This window comes from Myodes glareolus, chromosome 12, assembly GCF_982192425.1.
Source record: "Myodes glareolus chromosome 12, mMyoGla1.1, whole genome shotgun sequence".
NCBI lineage: Eukaryota > Metazoa > Chordata > Mammalia > Rodentia > Cricetidae > Myodes > Myodes glareolus.
The window spans coordinates 34,991,609-35,000,245 of NC_142037.1; the positions used below are offsets into that span (position 1 = coordinate 34,991,609).

An 8,637-nucleotide genomic window follows, 5' to 3' on the forward strand; every position below is an offset into this window, starting at 1 on the left:
TTGGGGCTGGTGCTGAGACAGCACACTATGATAGGAAGGAGCAAGGCCTAGAGCAGAGCCACCTGCTTCTTAACCAAGAGCAAAGGGGGGTGGGGTGGTCTTGGTTGAGGCAAGGGGGCTAGAGTCCCACGCTCCCCTTCAGGGGCACACCCCTAGTGACCTGAGAGCATCCTGAGCAAGCCTCATCTTAAAAGTTCCTCTGCCTCCCCTAACACGGAGCCAGGGGCCAGCCTCTAACACAGGAGCTTTTGGGGACATAGCAGATTCCAACTGTGGCTCTAAACCTGCTCCTCCAAGGGAGCTGCCGCGTTGTGAGTTACTGTCAGCTCCCACATGGGAAGTGACCACACGTCAGTCTTAAAATACCTGCTTAGATCCATCTCACTTCCTCACATGGGGATTACTCCCAAGGTCCACTTTGCCAAATCAGGAAACCTGCTCTTCCCCAAATATAAAAACAACAACAAAACTCTTTAGGAAGCTCATGTGGCACCAAGGGAGTCTGAGTCAGAGCAACCCCTGCTCGGAGGTGGCCTGCAGCTTCACACGGCTGTTGATACCATGCAAACTACACAGACACCGAGAGAGCGACCCAAAACCATTTCTACAAGACAGCCCGGCTTTTTCCAGTGTCTATCATAATTTTTGACAAACAGTGTAATTTCCAGCTGCCCTGTCAGCAAAGCTATCAATACAGCCACTATTTTGGAGCATCTCAGAGACCATTTTCAAGACTGAATTTGTGTCTTTCAAGTTAGAAGCCTGATTAGCACCAAATTAAAAACATATATTTTTGTTCTTCACTGGGTTGATTTCATTCTCATTCGATATCCATATTAGTAACAGCCAATGCCTTCCAGTGCCTTGTGTGGTGCCAGCTTTCATTGTATCCTTGCTAAGAGATGCCCAGTGGGTCCTGGCTGTCCCCTCAGGTTTGCCAATGGAGTGTGAGTTCCACCCTAGCACTTTGCAGTTCTAGTTCATTTTCTGTTGTCATAAGAAACCTATGACCAAATGCAACTCTGGGGAGGAAAGAATCTGTTTCAGCTTACACTTGTCACGGGTCATGGTTCATCATTGAGGAAAGTCAGGGAAGGAATTGAAGCAGAAACCTTGGAGGACTATTCCTTACTGCCTTGCTCTCTGGCTCGTGCTGAGCTGGCATTCTTATACTGCCCAGAACCACCTGCCCAGAGGTGGTACCACCCACAGTGGGTTGAGCCCTTCCACATTGAGCGTCAATCAAAACAGTCTCTCAACAACATGGCCACAGGCCAATCTAATCAAGGCAATTCTTCCATAGAATTGTCACCCTCTTCCCAGGTGACAAGAAAAACCAACAGGGTGCTAAGGTTAAAGCCTTTATTCCTAGAGATTTTTTTTTAGTATTACTATTGCTCACAGGGATGCAAAAATACTACTGTGCTGGTTGGGTTTTGGTTATGAGCCCAGCCTTTAAAGGTGGCGCCATCTCTCCAGCCCACTGGATGATTTTAAATGTCAACTTGCTATGACCTAGAATCACCAAGAGAGTATCAATTGTGGAATTGCCTACATCAGGTTGGCATGGCTGTAGGACACTGTCTTGTTAGCTGATGAAGTAAAATCCAGCCCACAGTGGGCAGCACCATTCCCTAGGTTTGGGTATAGAACAGTATAAAGAGGAGCAAGCTAGCTGAGAACAAAAGCACACAGGTGGTACGGGGTGCACTAGTTTCTCTCTCCTCTTGACTGTCAATGTGATGTGTCTAACTGCTTAAGTGCCCGCCTTGACTTGCCCTCAGTGGTTGACCTGTGACCCAGAATTGCAAGTCAAATTGACTCTTTTCCTCCCTGGGGTTGCTTTTTGTCGGGGTAGTTTATCAAAGCAACAGAAGTGAAATCAGAATGAATCACTTGCTCTGAGTTTGCTGTGAGCTAAACTTGAGCAGCCATGGCCTGGAAGCATGGATTCGGGTTGCTCTGGATGATGCCTTATGCTGTGGAAGTGATCACATAACCTTTTATAGTTAGAGAACAAAAGTCACAAGTCAGTGTATTTGCCACGTATGTTGGTGGCAGCATCAGATAAGCAGGTTACAGCAGGGAAAACCTCTCCTGAAAGATTCAAATGTCATTGTTAATCCTGGGGTTCTTGAGAGGGAAACCAGTTCCACAATTCTGAGCCAAAGTTAAAGCAAACTTTAATTAAATACCAACCAGGCTCATGGACTCTGGCCAGGCCCACCCCTGGGTTCCCAGGAAATGGCCTCTTTGCAGGGATTTGAGAAGGCAAACCCCACAGTTCATAGTATTTCCTATCAGGTCCCAGTCAGGGACAAGCATACATCCTGATGTATTTTCTTCCTGTATTCTGCCTATCCACATGTGATCAAGCACATCCCATGCAGATGGGTCAAACAAACTTGTTTAAGGGAGTGAAGGCACACACACACACACACACACACACACACACACACACACGCACGCACGCACGCACGCACACGTGTACTTGTTATTTCCCAGGAACTACAGCCCCCAGCATTCCAGGAAGTTACCTTGCCCTTGGGCCGGTGGGGCTTACAGGTTAACTTTGGCTCTTCCAGTTGTATTAGCTGTAGGGTAAGGGAAGGCTGGAGGTTGGTAAAGGTTAACCGTGAATTTCCAAAGATTTACCCAACAGTCGCAAAGATGTGGAGGTTGGTCGTAAGAGGCTAGCGAGAAGACTAGGGAGCTAAAGAGTACAAGATAATTTCGCCTCTGAATCTGCAACAGAGAGCTGCAGTCAGTCGGTCCGTCTGACGGATCTTCACCACACGTGTGGCTTCCTCAGAGAACTTCAGTTCCAACCACCAACTGCCAGAAAAGATCAAATTAGAAGCTAAACCTCTTTCAGCCATTCTTAGAATTATATAAACAGATTTTCTTGAAGGCGGAGGGTGGGCCTGAGCCATACTTAAAATAGATATAGAGACAGATGGTTGGTTGATGGCAGCTACGGAGAAAAAGCCTAAGGCATTTGTCTGCAAGGATGTAAGGGAAAAGCGAAGGGAAATAGGAGTCCGGAGAACAACCTAAAGCAGGGTGCCCCAGCCTTTGCTGGGAAGAAAAAGCATAGAGTGTGAAAACAGACAACCCATTTTGAGACCATGCACTAAACACAAGGCTTGGTGCTTAAAGGTAAATACCAGAAATCAGCTGGGTGGTGAGGGCGTGCACCTTCAAGGGCAGCGGCAGCGGCAGCAGCCGCTGCAGCACTTGAGAGGCAGGTGGGCCTCTGTGAGTTCAAGGCCAGTCTGGTCTACAGTGTAAGTTCCAGGACAGCCAAGGCTGTACAGAGAAACCCTGTCTTGAAAACAAACAAACAAACGAACAGAAAGATAAATACCCAGAAATGTCTATGTGAGTAAAGATGTGTCTGTTATTCATTTGGGTAGAAGGGAGGTGCCAGATCCAAAAGCTTTAACATCACTAACAAATCACAGCTTTTGGGTTTTTGCTTGGTTTTAGTATTCTTCCATTTGTCCTATGACTTTAGATTATACTTTGCTTTGTTCTTCTAGATCCTGAAATGCTAAGAGTTTGCATGGAGGGTGGGGAGTTGTGGCTCATGCTGGCCAAGGAGCCCAGAAGTTCCTGCCTGACCTGTCAGCAAATCCTCTTTCAGAAATGTCATCAAAAGACAAAGGGCTGCCCTGCTAATCCCCAAGCACAACTTGCAAGATGCAGGCAATTTGGAAACACAACACCACAGAGAATCTTCGCCAGCTCACCATGTCTGGGGTCTGATGGCCTCAACCTTTTGCCTCCCCTTCACAACGGAAGAATTTGCTGACATGCTTTCATTCATCCGCAGGCCCCTCTTTCTATGAAAAGAGCCATTAGGAGTGGCTGAGGCCTGCTGCGGGGCCACACTGGTCTTTGATCTTCACCCTCCCGCCAATCCTGTCTGCAGGGGGATCACACTGGGCTCCACACTTCTAGGCCACTTGAACACTTCTATCAACAGCCTGGGTCTGTAACTTGTCAGAGACTGAAACAAACAACAACAACAAATCAGGCCTTAGGGGTTTCTACCCAGAGTAAAGTTCAGAGAGCTCTGTACTGAGTACAGTGTTGATAGGTTTCAAAGGCACACTCTTTGTTTAAACAATAAACTCAGCCAAATGGAGGGTGAAGGAGAGGGCTTCCTTCCTGTCCAGCCACTCAGCTGATAAATGTCCTAGGCATCATGTTGTTTTGATGGGAGCTGGGAATTCAAGTGACCCTGACTGACAGGAAAAGGACACATTGATGTGGGACAAAGTTTCCGAAAGACAAAAGAGGCATCTTTGGAGTTCTTAGCAAAGGGCTGATGCTTATTGAATTATGACTTTGGGGTTACATTGATTGTTGTGAGTGTGGGTGTGCGCACACAGCACAGAATACACCCGGAGGTTACAGACCACTCGGAAGAGTTGGTTCTTTTTACCATGTAGGTCTCAGGGATGGAACTCGAGTCGTTGAGCTTGGTGCCTTTTCCCACTGAGCCATAACACTGGCCCTTACTGTATTAGTTCAACAAAAAAAAAAAAAAAAAATCCCAGCTCGCTCAGGTTTACCACTGGCTATGTGAATTCCACATTTTATCCTTGTTGCCCTAGATAGTTCTGAAAAGATTGCCTGCCCTGTCTTTGATTTGCTTTGTCTTCCCAAGCCTTGAACTCCAGGAACCAGCCTGGGCATTTTCTTTTCTTAAAGAGTTATATTCTCTCACCATAAACTTTATTTTAGAACCAAAAAAGATTCTGACTCTTAAACATTTAATGAGCTCTACTCAGATTTGTGGAATCTTTTTATTCTGGTTATGGTAGCATAGAATTTTCTAAGACACCCCAGTCATTTTTCTACTCTAACTTGAATATGTCCATAAAGTTCATACACTGAAAACCTAATCCCCAACTAAAATGCTAAAATACAATTCTTAGTATTCTACATGATTGAAGCCTCAGAGAAATGAAATTCTAGGAAAGAATGAACTCAGAACTTTTGGTCCCCAAAATATTTATGTTTTTGTAATTTGTTCAATTTAAAAGAACATACTTGCCCCCAAATAATAACCCAGCATAGTTGTAGGGTGGGGTGGGGGGTTTTGGTTTCAATTTGGTGTTCAGTGTTGAGGATGCACCTCTGGAATGCCAGACAAGCACTCTGCCACAATGCCACAGCCCTCCCCTAACACAGCACACAGCACCCAAGTGGTCCTGCTACAACCAAGGTTGCTTTGCAGCAGAACTGGCTATGGTGTTGTGACTGTGGTCTTTAGGAATTCTGCACAAATCCAACGCCTGCTCTTAGCATCACTTTAACAGTGGGTTCTAGGGATGCTTTGCCTAGGGAACACTTTCTAATCTCTTGTTGCTAAGATTTTGAAAAGAAAACCCTTACACTGCCTTCCCCCCCGTCATACAGGACTGTCTCATACATGTGCCCATCCTTTGTGCCATGGAACAAGGGCATACACATACCCCACACAACAATAATAATAAGGGGGGAAAGTGAAGATCAGGTTGTTCTAGCAAAAGCAGGAAGAACAGCCTTGGTGGTCAACGAGTGTTGTTATGTAGTCTTCTTTCCACTAGGTGGCGCTACGAAATATCTTCTGACTCCAGGTGCTTGTACTCTGATCATGGTATTTCTTTTTTTCTTTTCTTTCTTCCTCTTCATCTTTTTTTTTATTGGTTATCAGATGGGTTTTTTTTTTATTTTCTCTTGTTGCTTCGTAACTAGCTGGGCATTCCACTACATCACTGATGTCATCAGAGATGTCATGAAGGTGGCGACCAACCACATTGCCGACCACAGACTGTGCAGTACCCAGGATCTCTTTAATAATTCCAGAACGCTCTCTGGCTAAAGGCCTGTGTCACATCTGACGTTCGGTGCTGACGATCCCGTCGAAAGTGCTATTTCCACTGTGTTGAATGTTCCTCTGCTTCTTCCTGTCTCTTGGTGGCTCCTGGAGGGCTTTGAGCGGAGCAGAGGCAGTGGGCACCGCCTCAATCGGCCTGCTGTTCTGATGGCCAGTTTCACTGTAATCCTCAGGAATTTCCAGTTGCCGGTTGCCTTGGCAATATCATCACCAACTTTTTTCGGAGACAGACCCAGGGACCCGATCTTGGGGGCCAAGGCAGATGTTCCGCCGACCTCACCTCAGGTGTGCCTCAGGTACACGACCTTGATCTCACTGGGGTCGAACTTGGCCGCATGGTGGAGACAGGTGTCAGATGAACCCGGATTCAGGACAATAGAAGAAAGTTGTACTGTTGCCTCCTCTGAGCCGAAAGCCGAAAAACCATGGTATTTCTTTCACACAAGGATTCATACTCATTTCTCTCCTCTTCTCTCCTCTCCTCGTCTCTTGTCTCTCTTTCTCCTCACTATATCATGTAATCCAATCTAATAAATCTCCTTTATTGCTAGCATTCATGCAAACACACACACACACACACACACACACACACACACGCCATAGTTCCTCTAGAGAACCCTGCCTAATCACACCTGCAGTTGCCTGTCTTCTAACATGACAAACTTGCAAAAGTTAGTTCAGATTATGTGATTGGTCTGGGGAAAAAAAACTCTTCAATGAGCTTTGTGATGACGCTTGAAGCTGCCGTGAAAATGGCCTGTAAATGGGGCTGTGGTGGCACACGCCTTTAATCCCGGCAATCTGGAGGCAGAGACAGGAGGATCTTTGAGTTCAAGGCCAGCGTGGTCTACAGAGTGAGCTTCAGGACAGGTTCCAAAGCTACAGAGAAACCCTGTCTCAAATAAAAGAAAGAGAGAGAGAGAGAGAAAGAGAGAGAGAGAGAGAGAGAGAGAGAGAACAAAGGAAAGAAAGAAAATGGCCCCGTAAGGCCCTATACATACCAACCTTCCATAGGTACTTGAGAGATAATATTTTAGATATATTGAGTCAAATAAAAACTATATATCTATCAGGGTGATTGAATAAGGACAAAAAATTAAACTAGGTAGTTGATTAAATTTTCCCATCACATTGACAAACCAAAACCTAGAACCTTTCAGTGCAGCAGATGTATGGTAAAAGTGCCGTACAATCTCACATTTGCTGTTGCTCCACATGTGGCTTGAGTCAGGCTTTGAGACAAGTAACCACGTGACTCTAACAAAAAATGAAAATACTCATACCTTTAGGTCGGTCATGCCTCTCTCAGAACTCCCCTGAAAGAGTTGAAAACAAGCCAGGAGTGGTGGGCACGCGCCACCTTAGTGAGCTCCAGCCAGCCAAGAGCTACATAGTGAGACCTTGGCAGAGAGAGAGAGAGAGAGAGAGAGAGAGAGAGAGAGAGAGAGAGAGAGAGTTCATTGCAGGGGAGAGAACTGGTGTTTCTGAGCATGCACGAGGCAGCCAGACACAGAGTTGCTTTCTTCCCTGCACGCTGATCTCGATCTCTGAAGCAAGCTTACGGCACAACAGTTGCTGTCCTTCTCTGTATCGGGTAAAGAGCTGAAATTTAGGCAAAGCACAGGATTAGTGACAAAAGAGTCTCCACTTAAACCCTGTCAACGTCACCATGGCAAGAGATCTTGGGGACTGCCAGGGACTACCTAGGAATTGCCAGAGAGGATGCTTGTGTTCACCCCTACAGACAGCCTGAATGCACCCTTGAGATGCCTGCCCTGGGAAATGCTGCAGTGATTTGAGGGAGTTACTCCAAAAGCGTGAGCTCCGAACCCCCCCCCCCCACCCTGAATTGATTCCAAGTAGATGAGCAGGTTGCAGGTAATCCACACACCATTAGACAATTTTCAAATGTCTTAAATTTTGCATATGCGTGTGATGTGTGTGAATGTGTGTGTGTGCATGTGTGTATGCTTGTGGGTATACATACAATTGTGTGTGTGTAGGTCAAAGGCTGACACTGGGTGTCTTTCTCCATTACTCCCCGCTTTATTTAGTGAGGCAGGGACCCACTGAACCCAGAACTCATCGGTTCCCTGTCTCCCCTCCCAAGTGTTGGGAGGACGAATGGATTTCCATGCTGGTCTGGCGTTTATGACTTTTCTGTGGGCTCTGGGGATCTGAACACTGGGCCTCAGATTTATACAGCAAGCGCATTATCCACTGAGTCATCTCCCCATCCTGCCTTAAACTTTCTTATGTTTGTATGTTTGTATTATATGTTCTATTATATATTATATGTTGACATGTTTGTATTATATAATATATGAAATAATGGAATTATCGTATTTCTGTGGTTTGAGTATTTAATGTTCCCCACATACTCATGCAGTGAGTGCTTGGTCATCAGCTGGCAGGGTTTAGGGAAGGGATTGCACCCTGAGAGCTCTGACCTGATCAATAGATCAAAAATCCATTGATAGATTTTTAATGTGATGGCATTGTGAAGAGAGGATGAAAAGTAGGAGATAAGGTCTAGCTGAAGGAAGTAGTTCCCTGGTGTGGGCTGTTTTGAAGGTGCTCTCTCTCTCTCCCTCCCGCCCTCCCTCCCTCCATCTATACCTCCCTCCCTCCTCTCTCCTTCCCCCTCCCCACTCCTCTCCCTGCCTACCCAGAGGTTAGCAGCCTGCTCTTCCACACATCCCTGCCCTGTGATTTGAAGCCTTACCATAGCCATGGAGCCAGCCAAC

At 46.2% G+C, this 8,637-nt stretch overlaps 1 pseudogene; it reads right to left on the reverse strand.

Annotated features, from left to right (window-relative positions):
* Positions 1–5,312: 5,312 nt before the first annotated feature.
* Positions 5,313–6,242, reverse strand: LOC125392325 (large ribosomal subunit protein uL11 pseudogene; annotated as a pseudogene).
* Between the last annotated feature and the right edge of the window lie 2,395 nt (positions 6,243–8,637).